General features: G+C 47.7%; 1 pseudogene; it reads right to left on the minus strand.

Annotated features, from left to right (window-relative positions):
* Nucleotides 1-1,389: 1,389 nt before the first annotated feature.
* LOC126529461 (uncharacterized) overlaps nucleotides 1,390-19,453 on the minus strand; it is a 58,284-nt pseudogene continuing 40,220 nt past the window's right edge.

Below are 19,453 nucleotides of genomic sequence, written 5' to 3' on the forward strand. Positions count from 1 at the left end.
TTCCCTCCCGCCATATAGATTTGGTGCCCCGTTGTATTACTTGAAATAAAAATAACCTGCTGATGGACGTGAATCATGAAGAATATCATATGATGCAGTGGGGGACTCAACGTCATAGATTAGCGCGAGGTAGAGAAAAAAGAAAAGCAGTGTTGAAGGACCATGTACGCTTTCAGAACGTTGAGCCTAGATCATATGGAACACACACACACACACACACACACACACACACACACACACACACACACACACACACACACACACACACACACACACACACACACACACACACACACACACACACACACACACACACACACACACACACACACACACACACACACACACACACACACACACACACACACACACACACACACACACACACGCGCGCGCGCACACGCACACGCACGCACGCACACACGCACACCCACACACACACCCACACACACGCGCACACACACACACACACACACACACACACACACACACACACACACACACACACACACAAATAAGCAAACAAACAAACAAAGGAAGACCGCCACCTCAGCATTCAAGGATCAAGCATTCTCATAATTTCGACGCACAGTTATCGCTTCTGCGAGGCATACATCTGGCAACTTTAAAGGCACGATTGAGATTTATTTAACAAGTTTACTATAGGCGCATAAACAAAAAAAAGGTGGAAATAAGAACATGCAGATACAACAGAAATATTGAAATAATCCAGTTGAAGCAACGCTTGTCGGAGTTATCACGGTAGCAGCAGCAGCGAACGACACTATGCGCTACAGCTCGTATTTTAACACGAGGACAAACTCAGTGTACGATGCTCGTCGAGGGAAGACCATTGATGAGCAGTGTACGCAGAGATAAGTACGACATACATCTAAGTATATTTCAAGATTCTGTACAACTTTTGGTACAGTGGCACACGTACCATTGCTGGAGGATTGCTTAAGAACGAGCACCTGCCCAGTGGGGCCCAAGTTGATGATGCCTTTTCGGAAATGAACATTGCTTACGTACTTACGTATATCAGACCCCAAGGATGTCGACAAGGTAAAGTCTGATTTGAAACTTTTGCGCATGATTTGTAGTCCAAGAGAAATAGCGCTGTGATGACAAACAAAAAAAGCTGCTCCCCGCACCTAAGAATTTAGTACAAGCTCCACGTAAAAAAAAAAAGCATATTGCAGCTCTTCTTCATCTCTGAAATAGAGCCCAGCCAGCTGGAGCCTGCTCAAACCTGAATGCTTTTTCTTTGCTAATGTAAGTGCTGATGTGGTCGGAAAATGAAAGCTCGTTGTCTCAAGCTAACATATCGTCTTTGGCAGAACCTTGATGTCAGGATCACCCATAAAACTTGCCTTAGATATTCATGTTTCATCCTGAAACCAGGAACTCGAAGACACATCTGTACAGAAGAAAAAAAAAGAACGCTGTTTTAAACACGCAATACCACTTGGCGTCGAGAAAATAAGCTAACGTTATTGGTTCAGTATGTAAACCAATGCGCTCCGGTTTCTGGTGTCTCTACAAATTTTGTGCGCTTATAGATACACAGTGTTATATACCACAGTACCTTAGGCCCGTATTCAGAACTGCGCCTTTACTTGAAGCCCATGCTTGACTTGATCTGAATGTCACCTGTTGTTCAGCCGCCGAAGGAAACGCAATGAGCTTCCCAGGCACGTTCACGACAAAGGTCATTTAAGAGGAAGCTTTAGCTTGGGTGCTCCTATCTAAATACACGTAAAAGGAGAATTCGTTTTTGTCGGCAACCACTGCACCAAATTTGACGAGGCTTGTTGCATTCAAAAGAAAAACTTAAGACCTAGTGACTGTTGGTTTCGAATTTTTGAGTTAGGTTGTCAATATTTTATTAAAAATTGGCGAAAATCAAAATTTTCAGAATACGAAACTATCAACTTTACAACTCTGTAACTCAACAAGGAAAAATGATAATACAATTCTCTGAATTGCGTCTACTGGTACATCTAAAGAGGACAAAATTGATATGTTACACATGAATATAAAAAGATTTGTAATATGGAAATACAGACTTTGCAGAACGCTTGAAACCAACGTAACAAAATCACGTAAGATGTAAAACGACATATAGAATTTGTCCGCTTTGAATGATCTAATGGATGCCGTTTACAGAACCGCAATATCTGTTCTTGATGTAGATCTATGATCTTGTAAACTTCGTGCTTCTATTTTTTTCAAACGGTCGATTAATTAAAAATTTTTTAAACAAAATTCGAGCCACAAATAGAAATTCCGCTTCCAACAGTCACTAGAATTCAACTTTCCCTTTCAAATGCGACAAAGTTCATTAAAGAGGAAGCTTTAATTCGGGCCCATTAAGAGGAATTCCGACGCGGCCTATTCAAATACATGTCAAACTAAAACACGTTTTCTGAGATAACCCCTGGACCGATATTAATGAAATTTGTTGCACTTGAAAGAGAAAGTTAAATTCTAGTGACTGTTGGAAGCGGAATTTCGATTTAGGGCTTGAAGTTTCTTAAAACAATTTTCAAATATTTGACCGTTTGAAAAAAATAGAAGCACGAAGTTTACAAATTCATAGTTCTGCATCAAGAACTGATATCGCGGTTCTGTAAACGGCATCCATTGGATCATTCAAAGCGGACAAATGCAATATGTCATTTTACATCTTACGTGAATTTGTTACGTTGGTTACAACGGTTTTGGAAAAGTTGTATTTCCCTATGATTAAATTTTTTATATATTCATGTGTAACATATCGATTTTGTCCGCTTTAGATGTACTATTAGATGCAATCCACAGAATTGTATTATCATTTTTAGTGGTTGAGTTACAGAGTTGTAAACTTGATAGTTTCGTTTTTTGAAAATGTTTAATATTTGCCAATTTTTAATAAAAAATTGACAACCTAACTCAATAATTCGAAACGAACAGTCACTATATTTAAGTTTTTCTTTTAAATGCAGCAAACCCCGTCAAATTTGGTGCAGTGGTTGCCGAGAAAAACGAATTCTCCTTTTACATGTATTTAGATAGGAGCACCCGAGCTAAAGCTTCCTCTTTAAGTCAAGCGAAGCTTGGGCGTCGAGTTAAGCTGCATTTCTAAATACGAGAGTTAGCGTCTGTGAAACACGTTTATTTTTTCCCCGACTTTCTGTACAACAAGTTGCGTAGTGTACGATAAACACTCCCTATTACTGCGCTGCATTGCAAACCAACGAAGGAGGCTCGCCAGGGCGGAAACGATACCTGCAAAAAAGCCATATTGGGCCACTTCCGTTCATTGCGGTTTCCACTGCATCAACCTTGTGAGACTAAATGACTTAACAAAACTAATGCCGCCCACTTATATCACATTCGTATGCAGGGTCAGCGCGAACACCATCTCGGCGGTGCAAGACAGGATTTGGCCCATCATCGTTGTACGTGCACTGTCAAGCTCTCGTATCATAAGAAGCCAACAAACCCTGACACCAAGGACCACATAGGGGAAATTACTTGTGCTTAATAAAGGAAACAAAGAAACGATAAATTAATGGAAACGAAAGTGGATGAAAAAAAAACAACTTGCCGCAGGTGGGGAACGACTCCACAACCGCACGCGTAATGCGAAGGTTGTGGGATCGTTCCCCACCTGCGGCAATTTGTCGGTCTGTCTTAGATGTTGACCAGAAACAAAGGAAACCAAAACGGCAAAAATGCCGGGACGGGGTGGCTTACAAGCGCCAACATATGGAACGTGGTGCGTGTCCCGTAATCACGCACTTTATCCCCGAAAAGAACCACCACTTATCCCCGCGAAATCCAACTAGAGTTTCGCGCAGCGCCAACCCAAGAGAATAGAGATCGCGTCTTGCGATATATGCCTGATGCGCGCGCGTCTGTATACGCACGAACGCCGCATGAAGCACCAATGACACCTCGTAGCTCGCGCAGCGGACGCAAGGAGGCATCGGTGCCCTTTGTTAATGTTTCCGCTGCGATTTAGCACCCCCGCTCTCTGCGCGAGAAGGTCACGTGAACGCAGGATCTCTGAGAGGGGCGTGGTACTGTGGGGCTCGTAATGCTACGGCTTGACCAGGAAACTTCTGCTTTCTTTCCGGTCGGGGCGCGATTGCAGTTTGCGGACCCGCGGTGGGCCGATCCCTCAACGATCTGAGTCCGAGTAGGCGAGAGAGAGAGAGAGAGAGAAGGGAGAAAGGAAAGCTAGGGAGGTTAACTATCCGAGTGGGCGGCTTTACCTTTGGCTTACCGTCTGATTCACGCACTTTTATTGGCTTTGTTACTAGCTTCCGTGTCTATTTTTGTAAGCCAGATACTTTCCCTTTATTCTGTGCCACGTCATTTGCCGAAAAGAACAACCACCTAACAAGCGGGATACCAGTCCAAATCAGAATACACGAACAACAGTCGGTGAGGAATCACCTGCGCACGGCGTCGGAAAGACGGGACAGTAGGCAGGTTTAAATTTTCACCCCAGGAAAGCCATCGTGCCGTTATTGATGCGCCGAGTTTGAAACCTCAGGAGGCCGATTTAGACGCGGGAAATGTTACGCAAAGACAACATGGTTTTTGACATGCTGGAGCCACGTTTCAGTTGTTGATGGCAGAGCAAACCGGTTAATAAGTATGAATAATAATTATTAATTACATGAATAATTATTGATTAGCGCCATGAATGCACCGCGTGTGTGCCGCTCTTCAGTGACCCTCTCGCCAAATTGAGTCACTGAGTATGCGCAATTAAGTGTGCTGCACCCGACAGAACAATTATCAGCATTCGCAGGCACCCACGCGCCACGTTTCTCGTCTCTGAGGTCACGCGCGGACTTCTCAGCAGTGCCACTAGATGGTGCAACGGGCCCAGAAAGAAGTGCGAGAGAGGAGCCCCTTTGGCGTATGACGCGTTTTTTTTTCGGCGTTCGCACGCACCAGCGCGCCATGCATCTCGGAGGCCAGGCGCAGGCTTCGCGGCGGCGACGCTAGATGGCACCGAGTGTTCTTAGGGAAACGGGAAAGAAGAATCCCGCAGCAGTACACGCCTGGCACATAACTCGTTTCGACAGTGGCAACACGTTGTGTCGTTGCGCTCATCTAATGCTAAACGCATTACTGTGGACAGTCAACGTGAGATTGGTTGCGCCGCTTCTTTTTTTTTTTTTTGTACATACGCATTCTTCACGGCCCGACATGAGGTGATCAAGCTATTGCGAATTTCCTCGATGAGGAATGGCGTTCGTGGTACGTGGGGTCAAAGAAAGGAAAGCGTAATAAGTAAAAAAAAAAGAAAACGAAGAAACAACACGTCACCTTCGAGCTGGACAACGTGCACAACCATTATATCTAATTTGGACATGCTATCTATCCGACAACTGGAAATAGTCTAGAAACCTGGAGTTCGACGTGATCATTTTCGTGCTCCATTCTCATTCCACCCTTCGCCATTGACTCTAATGTGGCCGCTCCGCCCTGGGCGGGGATAGTCCGTAAGGACCACGGAAGACAAAAATGGATCGTTACAGAATCCTTCTCCTGCAAGCGTCTGTACTGACGCAAACGGAGAACAGGTGCACCTACAATGTATACTGGGAGTGCGGAGGTGGTTAGGCAGGTAGTTTCATCTCCTTTGCTTTTCGGAAACTTGCTACCCTAACTTAGGGTAGCAAACCGGATACTAATATCTGGTTAACCTCCCCGCCTTTCCTCTTCATCTCCCTCTCCCTCCCTCCCTCCCTCCCTCCCTCCCTCTCTCTCTCTCATTGGTTCACGTTAGCTACATATTACTTGCATATAGCTGCAAAGTTGTCGATCGTCTGAAATGAAGATACGCAAGAGCATTTCTCCAGGAATGACAGAAAAGTAAATTTGCACGCAATGGTCGTCGCTCTTCACCGGCGCGCGTGGGGGCTTCTAATTGCCCATCCTTCCTTGCCATCTGGAAGTGCTGTACGGGAAAACAGATGCTACATGGAGAACACGTGCAACTCTGCCACTGCCCCCTTTTGACAGTCCTGCTATTATTTGCGGATATCATGACGCCTCTGAAGTACCGTGGTAGCTCAGCGTTGCGTAGCTAAGCACGAGGTCGTGGGTTCGATCCTCCGCAACAGCTGTAGCCGCGTTCCGATAGGGGTGGAACGCAAAGAACGCTCGCGCGCAATTTTTTGGGAGTGCGCGTTAAAGAACCCCAAGGGGGGCCGTAAGAAATTCGCCCCCCCTCGCATGCTGCCTAGCCGACTGCGCCCTTTCGGAAATTCAAAGCCAGCACTTTAATTTTAATTATGCTTCTGCGGACATTGCCTTAAAAAAAGAAGAAGGAAAAGAGAAGAAAGCCCAGAATACACTAAGAAAGCAATCTGAATATAACGATTCCCGATATTTATTTATTTATTTATTTATTTATTTATTTATTTATTTATACATACTGCAACTCTAAGAGGGTTATCGCAGGAGTGGGGTACAAAATCGAGGGTGTCACACACACAGCAAAAGGGGGTACACGAATCAAAGGCACAGAGCGAAGCACTAGTATAAGGAATATGTTAGGGGGAAAAATGGTCTCAGTACATACATATATGCATATCAACACATGGTTTTACGAATCATGGGCATCAACCTGTGATTGTGTTAACAAAATTATCAAATGTCAATTTTCGTACGTTAGGGAGAAGTTGGTTCCACAATTCAATGGATCGAGGAACAAAAAACTATATTTGAATTGGCCAGTGGTGGCCGTACAGGAGTGTTATATTCAGAGGGTGAAAATTCTGTGTGTTAGACGCTTTAGCAAACTTAATGTATTCAAAGGATGAGCAACGTTCAGAGTTGACAATGGTGTAAAACAGTATAAAATTTTCTACATTACGCCGCTCTACCAGCGAAGAAAGGTTCAACGAGGGCAGCTTAGAAGAAGCGGAGAAGTCCTTGTCATAACACTGGCATATAAATAGGATAGCTTTTTTTTTTTTTGGACGGATTCAAGTTGTTTTTTATGTCGGATTTCAGGTATGGATTCCAAATGGCACGCCCGTAATCCAAGATGGACCGCACTAGGGTTTTATAAGCGAGCAATTTTGCTTCTTGAGGGGCTGAGCGCAGAGAACGCTTTAGGTAACATAGACGTGCTAGAGCTTTAGAACAGGTTGCTTCAAGATGTTTGGACCAGGATAAATCGTGCGGGAATAGAATGCCAAGATGCTTATATTGGAAACGTTTTCTATTCTATCTTCGGGAGCCTATTTTCTGCGGACATTATAATAGGGACGTATGTGCAGCTGTTGTGAGGTGTATAGTTGAATCGGGACGATTTCCTTGCTTAATTCTTAAATTTTATCTGATTTCATTCTTTGCTAGCTATTCAAAATTTCTCAGTGGTTATTCTTTTCAGACTCATATAATCCTTTTTATGAAACCACCAGATTCTTGGCCAGTCCCCCATAGTGGGTATGAGCCACTCTCGGAGGCAAACAAACAAACAAACAACCAAACAAACAAACAAACAAACAAACAAACAAACAAACAAACAAACGAACAAACGAACAAACGAACGAACGAACGAACGAACGAACGAACGAACGAACGAACGAACGAACGAACGGACGAACGAACGAACGAACGAACGAACGAACGAACGAACGAACGAACGAACGAACGAACGAACGAACGAACGAACGAACGAACGAACGGATGAACGAACTAGCAAACAAACAAACAAACAAATCTTGAGACCCTTGATGTCACTTTGCTGGTAGTATATCACTGTCCAAGTGCGAAATTTAATATAAGGCACAGTGACATAAATCTGGCACCTCTCTCTATATTTTCCGGAGCTCAACCATGTAGTAATCGCACCGCTGGCACGAGTTGTTGGGGTCTCGGTTCTGACGCCCGTTATTGCCAATGGGTCGCAAGCCCCAAGGGTAGCGTTGGCCTGGCGGCCTGGGGCACTGGAAGCATCCGAAGGTCCCGGCAAAGCAAGAGAAGACTGGTAACAGAACAACTTGTTTATTCTAACATAGCAAAAGAGCGGCCGGTCAGGTCGACCGAAGTGGAGAGACGGGAGAGCACGCAACTCAACAGTACAAATCGGAGCCTCTCTCCTGGCGTCCGGGGGCAGCTGCTCTTATACTCTCGGCGTCGCGGTCCAAAAGGGAAGGTCACGGGATGAAGGTCACGGGATGAAGGTCACGGGACGGCGGAGCATGAGCCCACGACGGCGCGCACGGCCGAGCCGAGAGACCTGCTGAACCGAGTGTAGTGACGCATCGCCAACCTTCACTTGGGGAGCTCCGCTCCCCGGCTGCCGCGCTTTGACAAGCGTGGGCACACACACACACACGCACACACGAAGACACGTGGCACTGAAACACGCCTGGACACGCTTGGCGGGTAGGCGTTGCGGCGGCGTCGAACGGGCCAAAATGTCCGCCGCTTTGAACAAAGCCCCGGCGTCCGTTGCATCCGCGCCGGCATTACCGCGCGTTGTAGGCGAAACGTAACAGACCGCCCCGCCGGGGGAAGGAGATCCCGATGGTCAGGGGACTGCATCCGCTGTCCGGAGGGATGTCGCTCGATGATGCTCATAACCGAAGTCGGGCGTCCTTTGGCGTTTCTTGAGCGCAGCGCACAGAGAAAGCCTCGTTCTCACGTTCAGGTGCACACAGGACACTGCAAAGTGACTTCGGGAGAGTTGACATTTTTGTTCTCGTTTCCGGCAAGCGTTAGAACTACGCCGAAAGTCAACCGCTCAGTCAGCAAGCACGGCACAACCCTCACTAAGCCCTGCCAGGCTCTTTCCCCTTTTATACTGCTGCCTAGTTCCTTACAGTAATTTAGCAGCACTCAGAACGCGTCCACAAATCGGAAAATTGCACTAGAAAGCACATCATCACTTTGAAACACTATACAAAAGCAATAGGTTAAAAAAATCCTGCCTCAGGAAGAAAAACATCAGTAACAAGCAATTTTGAGGCTGATTCCCACGTTAGGGGCTTCGACTTAAGCCATCGGCGTTACCGTTGAGACTCCCCTTTTTGTAACGCACCTCAAAGGAATATTGTTCCAAAGCGAGGCTCCAGCGCAGGAGGCGGCCATTTTTGGGAGAGATGGTCTGCAGCCATTGGAGAGGGCAGTGATCCGTTTCAATGATAAACCTCGAGCCGGCTAGGTAACATGACAATTTCTGAACGGCCCACACGATACACGCACACTCTTTCTCGGTGGCGCTATACGCCTGCTCACGACTGGTCAGCTTACGACTAGCATACAGGACGGGGTGTTCTACTTCTCCATTTTCCCGTTGGCACAGTACAACGCCCATGCCTCGCTCACTAGCATCACACTGAACAACGAACCCTTTTGTGTAGTCGGGCGATCGTAGCACAGGCTGGCTTGTTAGGGCGCTCTTTAGGGCGCTAAAAGCTCTTTCCTTCGTCTCATCCCAGACGACTGTTTGCGGCTCTGTCTTTCTTAGAGTATCCGTCAAGGGAGCCGCGATATCAGAGTACCTGGGGATGTACCTCTGATAGTAGCCGGCGACACCTAAGAACGACCGAATATCGGTCTTCGTGCGCGGTTGCGGGAAGTCTCGCACAGCGGCCACCTTTATTTCAGAGGGGCGGCGACGACCCCGACCAATCACGTGTCCGAGGTAGACAACCTCGGCCTGTGCTAACTGGCACTTGGGAGCCTTGACTGTCAAGCCCGCATCGCGCAGGCGGGTTAGCACTGCCCGCAAGTGCGCCATATGCTCAGGCCAGGATGCGGAGAATATCGCTACGTCGTCTAGATACGGTAAAGCGAATTCTTGCTGTCCCCGCAACACTTTATCCATGAGGCTTGAAAAGCAGTATGGCGCGTTCTTCAAACCAAAACTCAAAACTTTAGGACGGAATGTCCCCATTGGTGAAATGAACGCCGCATACCTACTAGCCTCTTCTGTAAGTGGAACCTGCCAATAACCCCTGACAAGATCTAGGGTGGAAATAAACTGAGCGCTACTCACTCTCTCAAGGCGCTCCTCGATGTTAGGGATCGGATAAATTTGATCCTTAGTGATGGAATTAAGCCTGCGGTAGTCGACGCAAGGACGAGGTTCCTTGCCCGGTACCTCAACTAAAATCAAAGGGGAGGTATAATCACTCTCACCCGCTTCAATAACACCGAGCTGTAGCATTTTCTTTACCTCAGCCTCCATAATATCGCTCTGGCGGGGTGACACCCGGTACGCCTTGGATCGTACTGGCTCTGGGGAGGTAAGTTCTATGTCATGAGTAAGGACAGAAGTCCTACCAGGCCTCTCAGAGAACAGACCTTGAAACTCTTGTAAGAGCTGGTGTAGTTCGGTTTTCTGCTCAGGCGACAGCGATGCTTTACTTATTAAGTCACTAATGACTTGATCGGTGTCTTTCCTGTTCGTCACTGAGCCTAGTCCCGGAAGCTCGACCGGAAGCTCTTCTAACTTTCCCGCATCGGGAATTTCCTCTCCAGTATCTGGTGCCTTTAACGCTACAGGCTCAATTTTATCCCGTTCGGGCGTGCTCTGAATACCAGCTTGCTGCGCCTCTGACCCTTTTTCATCGTTCAACAACGTCGGCCCTGCAACTACCGCCTTTGCAGCGAGCTCCCGAACCTTCGATCTGGTTAAGGCCTGAACGCTAGCCTCACCAAACAAAAGCCCCTTCTCGCGCAGGAGGTGATCGGACCTGTTCGAAAATAGGTACGGGTACTGGGGGGGCAGCATAGATGACACTGCGGCCTCCGTCTCAAGTGCTCCGAAAGGTCCTTCAATAAGCACTTTTGCTACCGGCAGACACACGCTATGAGCTTCCACTGCTTGCTTGATCCATGCGCACTCGCCCGTGAACATATCGGGTTCTACGTAAGAGGGGTGAACTACATCCATCGTAGCTGCGGTATCGCGAAGCACTCGGCACTCTTTCCCGTTCACGAGGAGGTCTCGCATGTAAGGCTCGAGAAGCTTGATGTTCTCGTCAGTGCTGCCTAATGAAAAAAACACGACTTTTGGTTTTGTTTCTGGGCACTGCGCCGAAAAGTGACCCGGCTTCTGGCACGTATAACAAACGCGCGCTTGCCTCGTCTCGAACCGCTTTCTGCGTTCGGCTTCGGCTGCCGCCGTCTCCTCACGTTCGGTCGGACACTGCGCCGAAAAGTGACCCGGCTTCTGGCACGTATAACACACGCCTGCTCGCCTCGTCTCGAACCGCTTTCTCATGGGCGTGAACTTTGGCCTCTCAAACTTGGAGCCAAATTCACCCTTTTGACCGTCCTTAGCTCCACGAGCCCGACGCGTCACAAACTCCTCGGCTAACTCAGCGGCTCTAGCCACCGTACTAACGTCTGGCCTATCCAAGACCCAGTACCGCACGTTCTCAGGTAACCGACTATAAAACTGTTCTAGCCCGAAACACTGCAGAACTTTCTCGTGGTCACCAAACGCTTTCTCTTCTTTGAGCCACTCCTGCATGTTTGACATAAGCCTGTACGCAAACTCTGTATATGACTCACTCTTGCCTTTCTCATTTTCCCGAAACTTCCGACGGAACGCCTCCGCTGACAGCCGGTACTTTTTTAGCAGACTCGATTTCACTTTGTCGAAATCCTCTGCCTCCTCTCTCTCCAAGCGAGCGACTACGTCGGCCGCCTCGCCGGGTAGCAAAGTGAGCAAGCGCTGTGGCCACGTTTCCCGAGAGAACCCCTGCTTCTCGCACGTTCGCTCAAAGTTAACCAGGAACAAACCAATGTCCTCTCCAAGCTTAAACGGCCGCATCAGGTCAGTCATCTTGAACAATACTCGTTCTCCTGCACCGTGTGCCTGACTTCCATTACGAGCGCGTTCCATTTCTAACTCGAGACGCTTCATTTCCAAAGCGTGTTGACGGTCGCGCTCTTCTTTTTCTTTCTCTTTTTGTTCTTTAAGTTCGCGCTCCTGTCTTTTTGCCGTCTCCCTCTCCTCAATGGTCTCAAGGCATTCCGACAGCTCGTCATCCTCAGCTTCTAACTCAAGAATAGCCCTTAGCAGTTCTGGTTTTCTGAGTTTGTCTGAGACATCCAGACCCAACTCTCTTGCAAGCTCCAGCAATTTCGGTTTGCGCAACGACTTCAAATCCATGGCTGCTCTGAATGCTGCTTTCTCTACTGCCTACTATTGTCTTGCCGCAAACTAACCCGGCAGCAACGACAACCCCAATTACCAGCTCTGTTTCTAACACTAACAAAAGCCTGGCAAAACTCAGAAGAAGAAAGTCCCGCACTCACCAAACCTCGCAGCCAAGACTTCAGCGCAGTCGTTCCGCTGCAGGCAACCAGTCGTCACACAGGGCTCGTTGCACTGCTCCCGGATGGTCGTTGTGCTGCTCAGCATACAGTCAACCGCATCTCTTCGCTGCTGGCCTCCGTTGTCGCGATCTCACCGCTGGCAACCAGATGTAGGAATCGCACCGCTGGCACGAGTTGTTGGGGTCTCGGTTCTGACGCCCGTTATTGCCAATGGGTCGCAAGCCCCAAGGGTAGCGTTGGCCTGGCGGCCTGGGGCACTGGAAGCATCCGAAGGTCCCGGCAAAGCAAGAGAAGACTGGTAACAGAACAACTTGTTTATTCTAACATAGCAAAAGAGCGGCCGGTCAGGTCGACCGAAGTGGAGAGACGGGAGAGCACGCAACTCAACAGTACAAATCGGAGCCTCTCTCCTGGCGTCCGGGGGCAGCTGCTCTTATACTCTCGGCGTCGCGGTCCAAAAGGGAAGGTCACGGGATGAAGGTCACGGGATGAAGGTCACGGGACGGCGGAGCATGAGCCCACGACGGCGCGCACGGCCGAGCCGAGAGACCTGCTGAACCGAGTGTAGTGACGCATCGCCAACCTTCACTTGGGGAGCTCCGCTCCCCGGCTGCCGCGCTTTGACAAGCGTGGGCACACACACACACGCACGCACACACGAAGACACGTGGCACTGAAACACGCCTGGACACGCTTGGCGGGTAGGCGTTGCGGCGGCGTCGAACGGGCCAAAATGTCCGCCGCTTTGAACAAAGCCCCGGCGTCCGTTGCATCCGCGCCGGCATTACCGCGCGTTGTAGGCGAAACGTAACAACCATATAGGTTTCTCAGGTGTTAAGTGCTCAGTAAATGAGTTACGTGCCGGATAAACAGCTGAAGTTACTGCTGGCTTTGAAAGTGAAGCTTTCTCTGCCTACTTTCTCCACAGTTTTCCTGACTGTCCGTTTGTCGGTTTCTTTTCAAGTGAAGTGTGAGGCCGATGACGGAGGCAGAGTGACAGCAAACGAGTTCGATCCCGAAGATGCTGTAACCAAACTGGGCGGATCACGGAGTCTGTGTCTTCAAAGACGGTTACCCGGCGACCTGATCCTGATTACAGTGGCCAACACGTGTCCTCACAACGGCTTTTACGTGCTCGGCATATTTTTTGCCATGTTTGAAGCGACGGCTTTTGCAAAAATTCTCTTTGGAAATTACGGTATTGGAGTAAGAAAAAGACCGCACCTGGAATCGGCCGCTTCACCAAGATAACTTCCTGCGTTATATTGACCCAGAAATGAGACCGAAAGTTCCACGATCACTTACCTGTACCATTGTACCATCATCTTCGACTGAACGTGGCATACACGAACCAATAACTTGTGCCGCATAGGGCTTACCACTAAGCCCTACTGTGATAACTGCGCCAACTTAGAGACAATGGAGCACATATTACTAGAATGCCCCGCGTACCGCGACGACAGACAATTTTTTGAGCAACAAATGGACATGATTTGCCACGATCCGTTAACATTACCCAGTATTTTAGGTCCAATGCACGGCCCTTCAAAACAGCGGCGGGTTTTGGATTTGTTCTTCAAATACCTGCCAGAAATTGGTCTAATAGGAAAGCTTTAAAGATTGAACATTTCATATACAAAAGCCTAAATTTACCCGCCATGTCACCTGTAAATATTAGTATCAGGTGCATTTGCGCATTTCATATTTATTTTTATTCTCTTTTTTTCCCAATCTCCTATGGAATTTTTTTCCCAATTTCCCATCCCTATACAGAGTAGCATGCCAGCGTTTGCATACGCGCCGGCAAAAATCTGTTTTTCTAATAGTCTCTCTCTCTTAACGTGCTTGGTTTGTGACGCGAGCCAGTAGCTCGTAGGCAGTGAAACAACTGTATTTCTGAGTACTATAAGGCTATATAGCATTACACTCACTCAGCTGTAGCATGTAGACCAAGCTTCTTTGCCTCTTCCCACGGGTTTTGGCGTCTGTGTCTCGACGAGTAGACAAAAAAAGGAGGCCAGGCTTCCCGCACAGCTTCGACGCACGTAAAGACAAAACACGAAGAACATCTGCAGAGCAAACGACATTTACAAAACACAGAGGACATCTCGCCGCATCCGACGACTCGGAGGTAGGTTTTCCGTATAGCCACGCGCGTCGCATAGTGCGGGGGCGATTGGTTAATCGCGCGTTCTTCAGAGGCGTACTCCGTAGCGTTAGGCACTCTCACCGCTGTGTTTCGCACTCCTCTGTGCGCATGCAAGTCTGCTCGCGATGCACAGCTGACCACTCGCGAGAACGTCGAAATAGCCTGCAAAGCCACCGCTTGCGTCCGCATCCCCGTATGTCACGAGGCCTCGAGAATTCGCGTTTTCACATCTAAGCGGTACGTGTAAGCAATCGCGTATGCATGAAATAAATGCGCTTGAACGCCTCAATGCGTCTTCGTTTCATGGCCCTTCGATTCGGACGATTCGAGCGAAAACAAAAATTCGACTAACGCAAACGTCAGCAAATGTGTCTGACGTGCCGCATTAACGTTTCCTGCTAGCGTCACTTTAACGCTGAACCGTATGAAACCTGCGGAGACTAAAGCCCCTTAAACTTCGCGAAGTAGCGCCACGCTTTGAAGAATGCCGCCTCCTCCTCGCAAGCTCTGGCCGACGCCGCGTCGCTATTGGCCTAATAGTATCACGTGGGCCCTCGCGCGTTGCTTCAGCGCCATTTTTGCTCGAGAAGCGTCCACGGAGTGGCGAGGAGCGCATGTTGGCGCCGTTGCTACGCTCGAGCAGTGTAGGCGGCGCCACGGTCGAGGAGGGAGCGTGAAAGAGAGGAGAAACGAGGAGGAGTGAAGGCGGAGGAGGAGAGTGTCGCTACTTTACGAAGTTTAAGGGGTTTTAGCGGTGACGAATCGCGCTTTTATGGATCTCGCTTCTAGTTCTTAGCCCGTTTTATAATTCCGTTCTCTTATTTTTTTGCGTTTGTTGCTTTTCCCTTGCACTGTCGTTTCGCTCGGGTTTCCCTTTCGTAATTTTCGGCCTCCCGATGCGCGCGCAGCGACACGAACTCGATGCGATCCTTGTCGGCTGCGGCGGCGCCTAGCGTTAAAGGCTGTGATTGTCGAAGGGGGCGGAGACTGTCCGGTCGCGGGGCGAAGCTCCGCCCGCCCCCCTTCGGCCGCTTGAAACTCGTGAGCGACGGACGTAGGCCCACGACGGTATGGTCTACCGGACCGATATTAGAGAGCATACGTCGCGATGCGACCGCGCGATATGAACTTGCGTGCCCGTGAGCGGCTGCTCAGGACAAAAAAAAAAAAAAAGAAAAAAAAGAAAGAGCGCTTACACGACACCTTGTAGAAGCTCTCGTCAATCGACATATACCGTATTTACTCGTAAAAGACACGTGCCCCCACTTTTGAGGTAAGAAATTTGAAAAAAAAAAAGAAAGCACCACCGAAAACTAGGTTTAGGACTCGAAGCGTTAGGTATCCGTCGATACCGTCGCTAAGGTTTTCAAAGTTGATTGAATAACTAATAGTACGGGCGGCACCGTGGACGACAATTTTTGAGGGAGTGCAGATAAGCTGTAGGCACACTCCGGTGACGAGGACGCAGGGACAAGAGCGTAAGCGATGGAGAATGAGGCGTGACTCTGATCAATGCTCCTAAATCTTGAACAATTGTGCATGTGTATGGTGTGCATAATCGGTGCTTGCATTCTCTGCACATCAATCCCGACGACCTCTGCGGTATAAGAGAGGGCAGCCTTACGTCCGACTCATGTTAGAACCACACCCTGCCAAGAATCTTAAATATATATTTTTTTATTTTATCTTACTCATCAAAATACATTCACGGATGTATGCCCGTCCGAGCAACACATACATCAAACGCAACGGCACTGCAGTGAGACCATTTTCAAGCCCTTCGGAAGTCCTATAGAGGTCTGTTTTCCTGCTGCCCGAAATCTTACCATGACGTTTCAAATGCTCCGCTGTATCCAAGCTTAGCACTTTTACGCCATTCGTTATATCCGAAGAATGTTCCTGCGTGCTAGGCAGGCGCCTGATCACGCATTCCGGCGGCCATGATATAAGGGGCTGCATTGCTGGCATGATATCAGCTCATCACCGCCGCCGACACTTATGATGCCCAGGTTTGCCATTCTGGACATTTGTCGGGTTCCGCCATATTGTCACATTTGCAATTTTGTCGGCTCTGATTGGACCCGAAGGGGCTGCTGTACGGCCTCTCTGATTGGCTCACAATGCCATCATTATCCAAATTTGACAATATGGCGGAATTCGGTGATGTCTGGAATAGCACCACTGGTGATACACGGCCGCTTCGGGTTTTCGACGCAAGCTGCGTTGCCGTCTCTTCAAAGATTGACATTTGATACTGAGAGAGAGAGAGAGAGAGATACCTTTATTATACAGGGGTTGGGTGGTATAGTCCTTGTATGACGCGCCACCTGAAGTCACCATTGACATTCGCTTCCACCGCACGAAAAGGTAACTGCCGTTAACAGCTTTGCAGTAAAACAAGTGCGCCCAGTACACGAGGAAATACGGTACGAACGTCGCCCACTGTTCGGCAGCGGGCGGTGGTGGCGGCAGCTGGGGCGGTTAGTGGTTTTCGAAACGTTAAAGGCGGACGTCAACACCTCGCTGGTCCTAAGCACGGCACTCTCCCTCCCCTTCTTTTTTTCTTATCTCGTTAAAGCTCGCCCGAAAGGTCGCGCGGGAGCATACAGCCCCAACGCGGGTCTGTAATCAGCATCGGACGCGAGCTGGAGGCGCCGTGTAATAAGGAGGCTCAACCAGCGCGCGCGAGAGAGTTGCGTTTCCCGGACGTGATTCCGCGGCATCTCCGCGCCCGCAAAGCGCTCGTCTCCCGGGCATGGTCCCGCGCACGGTGTCGCTGTTCTTGGCAACCATGGTTTCGTCATCATCGTCGTCATCATCATCACATATGAAAAGCCTACAAAGCCCCCATATCGCGGTACTACGCAGCGCATGCACGTGGAGAAACAGCAGGTCATTAACCCAGTACTTCGCGTAATGTAGCGTGGAAACGACAAAAAGCAATGCGTAAGGCATTGCAAGGCATTACAAAGACACAATAAGTGATATAAGACTATGCACTTACGTGCATAATAATAATAATAATAATAATAATAATAATAATAATAATAATAATAATAATAATAATAATAATAATAATAATAATAATAATAATAATAATATCTTTATTGCCATAACACATATACAGCATTATAATCAGGCCTGTATAAGCCTGCAAGGGCTTGTGGGACATGGCCCTGCAGAATTGGCAAGGCAATACATTGAAATAGGAAAACAATCACATATAAAAAAAAATAATGACGCTGTTACATAAAGCGCGCGACATTACATTTGGCTGCGCGAATTTATTGCAGCAGTACCTAGAGTTCAAGCTTACATAAAAGGAACAAAACAGACAACACAAAATGCAAGAATTCGAATCTTTGAAACAATTTCCACATAACTGTTACCCGAGATAAGAAGGCAAAGCAATGTGAATATGGAACATGTTTAACCTACAGAGCACGTATCATCTTCTTCAGTGATATTTTCGAAGTTGCTGTGAAAATGCCCTCTGGTAGATTGTTAAACAGACTAGGAACGTACACACATCGCCGGGCCTCACCGTATCTCGTTGCGGAACGAGGCACAGTGAAACGCAAGCCCGAACGGAGCATGCGCACAGGTTTATGCTCAACTTTGAAATCCGAGCCCCAAAAATGACGTAATACCACTGTTTCAACAAAGAATGAGCGGAATGGAAGAAAACCTACGGCGGTAAATATGTTCCGAGAAGAAAGCAGAGGCGAATTATACGCTACACTTTGGAGCATGTTTTTTAAAAGAGCGTCCACCCGGCTCTCCCAACGCGCAGAACAGAAGGCGAAAATTGTGATGCCATACATTAATATTCCGTACGCAAGAGCGTTGACAATAGTTTTTTTTTTTACTGAGAAAGGAACTATACTTTTGCAGTGATAGAGTACCCAGGCAACGCTTCAGAGTTTACTACATAAATACGCTAAATGCGATTCCCACGACAGGTTTGAGTCAAAAAATACGCCCATGTATTTTATAGACTGCACATATTCCACTGGAGTACAGCTACAATGCGAACATGACTTATTGTGCAAAAAGATATGTTTATCTATCGACGTCATCTTCAAGGAATTTCTGAAGCAAATCAGCTTTGTTTTTGAATTATTGATTGCAAGAAAATTTTTAGAAAAGCAATCAATTACGTTATAGACATCTTTTTGTAGCATATTGATTGCTGATTTGTAGCATAAATGCTTTGCTAGTAGAGCGGTGTCATCGGCGTATTGAAATATTGTGCATTTTGAAACAGTGGACGCAAGGTCATTCATGAAAATATTAAACAGTAGCGGGGCTATGATGGACCCTTGAGGGACTCCAGCTTTAATAGGCAAAATAGAGCTAGAGTGATTGCCTAATACTGCTGTTTGCGATCTGTTCGATAGATAACTTTTAAGGATGTCATGAAATGGCCCCCGGAAGCCCAATAAATGTAATTTGTTCAACAAAATGTCGTGGTTAACTGTCTCAAAGGCTTTACTAATATCTAGGAATAATGCAATGCTAAACAAATTTTGGTCGAAAGCGGAAAAAATTTCATCCGGAATGGATTCTAAAAGTAAGGTAGTAGTACCTTTACCGGCGACAAAACCAAACTGATGAGGGGACAAAATCGAGAATTTATTAAAGAAGGAAAGCATTATTTCTAAAAGAAACTTTTCTAACACTTGGGACAGTACAGGCAAAATGGATATGGGTCTATAGTTTTCAATTACATCCTTTTTTCCTCTTTTGTGAAGTGGCTTGACTAAAGCAGTTTTGAGTCTTTCAGGAATAGAAGAATCGTCCAGAAACCCGTTAAGCATAGAAAGAAGAATGCCCGACAGGGTTTCAAAGTTTCTTTGGAGCATGCGCGCTGAAAGGCCATCAAGACCGGGTGGTTTGTTCTGACTGAAGCTGAAAATAATCCTACGTAAGTCAAGTTCCGACAACTTCGGCAGGAAGGCTGAGGCAGATATAGATTTTTGGAGC

The sequence above is a fragment of the Dermacentor andersoni genome, chromosome 8 (genome assembly GCF_023375885.2).
Source record: "Dermacentor andersoni chromosome 8, qqDerAnde1_hic_scaffold, whole genome shotgun sequence".
Lineage (NCBI taxonomy): Eukaryota > Metazoa > Arthropoda > Arachnida > Ixodida > Ixodidae > Dermacentor > Dermacentor andersoni.